Source organism: Pistacia vera, unplaced genomic scaffold, assembly GCF_008641045.1.
Source record: "Pistacia vera cultivar Batoury unplaced genomic scaffold, PisVer_v2 Contig824, whole genome shotgun sequence".
Lineage (NCBI taxonomy): Eukaryota > Viridiplantae > Streptophyta > Magnoliopsida > Sapindales > Anacardiaceae > Pistacia > Pistacia vera.
The window spans coordinates 370497-372817 of record NW_022196695.1 but is presented as its reverse complement, the minus strand read 5'-3'; positions in this window follow the sequence as shown (position 1 = coordinate 372817).

Genomic DNA, 2321 nt, shown 5'->3' with positions numbered 1-2321 from the left:
TATGGGAGAGAAGTTAATCTCAATCATAAATATACCTGAAGTCGTAGCATCTGAGTTCTTCTTGCTTGCGAGGAAAGCCTTGCAGTGTTTCCTCCAGTGGTCAGGCTTGCCACAATAAAAGCAGACTATTTTGCCCTTCCCTATCCCACTCTTAGGCCCAAGAGCACCCTGTCCTTTGGGCTTGGGCTTGGGTTTGGCCTTGGCCTTACCCTTGCCATTGCCCTTTCTTTTACCAGTAAAACAGGCTAGGACTTCTTCAAGTCCTGCTCTGCAATCCTCAGCATGTTCAAAAGCTCCAACAAGGTTTTCACCATCATGTTCATATTGAAGTTCATTATGAACGGTGCATAAGAGTCAGGCAAGGATTGCAGAATCAAATCCAATTGTAATTTTGCATCCAACTCAAATCCCAAAGTCTCAAGCCTCTCTATGTGCTCGATCATCTTGAGCACATGAGGACCAACTTGGGCTCCATCAGTCAAACGATTTCCAAAAAATGCTTTAGACACCTTGTACCTCTCATGTAAAGCATTCCCGTCAAAAAGCTCTTTAAGGTGTAGAATAATGGCAGCAGTGTCCATATTATCATGCTGCTTTTGCAGCACTGGTGTCATCGATGCTAACATCAAGGAACTTTTGATAAGTATCCTTTACTTCTTGAGTGGCATCAGGATCAGGCTCAGCCATGTATGGCTTTTCAAGGATATATAATTTCTTTTCCGACTTGAGTATAATCCGAAGATTACGATACCAGTATGAGAAATTGGATCCATTCAACCTGTTTTCTTTCTCAATTATTGGTCGCAGGTTCATAATGCTCATTTTGGTGAATCTACAATTGCAGAAAACATAAAGTCATTATAAAGTTCATTATTATTTAATATGGCCTTTTATTAAACGACGCTCCCACTATTTTCCTCAAGTCAATAGCCCTCACTATTAACTCGGGAAAGCCCATTGGCTTTCCTAGTGGACTGAGATCCTATCCGGCCCATTTCAAACCTTCGCTTTGGCGACAAGCCAAAATGGGTTGATTAGGTAGGCCAACAAACTTAATCCACACCAGTTGATAGCTCCTACTATCAACCTCAAATGTGAAGAAGCCAACAAGCCAATCACACAATCCAATGGCCCCAATCATCGTCCTCAAGTGTGATTCTCAACATCAGTAGAGTGGACACTACATGCCACCACGTACACACAATATGTGTACTTCTCTACGATGCCTATGAAGCGTTTATCAACCTTCGCTTTGCCGAACAAGCAAAACCGTCATTTTAAGTCGACCTTGTTAGTAAACGGTCCCGTATACGCAGCGGAAACAAAAAAAATAATATAACAGGATCGTTTACATGAGCCAAGATCAAGGGTATGATTTTACAATTTATATTAAGTTAAAATCTGCATAAATATTCAACATGAGTTAAGAGAAACAAACGCACGTTGAAGGCTCCTCCAAATTTGTCGACGAACGTTTTGCTACCGATCCAAGTGTAGGATCGAACCTGCGTAGTCCACACGAAGACAATCTTAAAAGAACCAAAGAGGGATTTGCTAGATCCTCTTTGGCTTCAAGATTAAGAAGAAAAAGAAAATCAATTGAATTGATTTTGGCACACAAAAGTTACTGCCGTGGGAGTGTATTATCAAAGAGGGGTTGCTGTGTGTATTTTGGTTTTACAAAGAAAAACTCTTAATTAAAACACACACACTTTTTCTTTTATATTTAAAAACAATTTGCCCTAATCCCATACGGAATAGGCTTGGGCTCCAACCCAAACCCCCATGTTGCCAACACTCCCAATTTGATTTATTTTAATTTCCATCATTATCTCAATTAAATCAATTAATAATATATATATATATTAACATTTAACAATATGATAATATATTTAAATATGTGTGAACACGTATTTAAACGTAATTCACTATTTAATTTTTCTAACAAATTAATAAAGGCTACGACCTCAGCAAATTTAATTGCACTGTGAAATTACCAAAATACCCTTTCGCCTTAAAGACGAAAACGCCATTCTTTCTTCTTACATCTTAAATTGTCTTCTATGTGTGTGACCCTTAGGCTCCTCATCACATCGGCAGTGTATAGTATTGCGATTAACACCAATTAATCGTCTCACTAATACACAGACCAAGATTGGCCCCTAGCAAGGCATCATGGCCACCCGATGTTGATCAGCAAAATAGCTACCTGTCAACGATATGGTTACCGTGCAATTCGATCCTTTCATCATACGTATCTCGACGAGACGAAGGCATAGAATAGTGTCAACCTTCGGTTACTCTCGATATATTTATTCAGT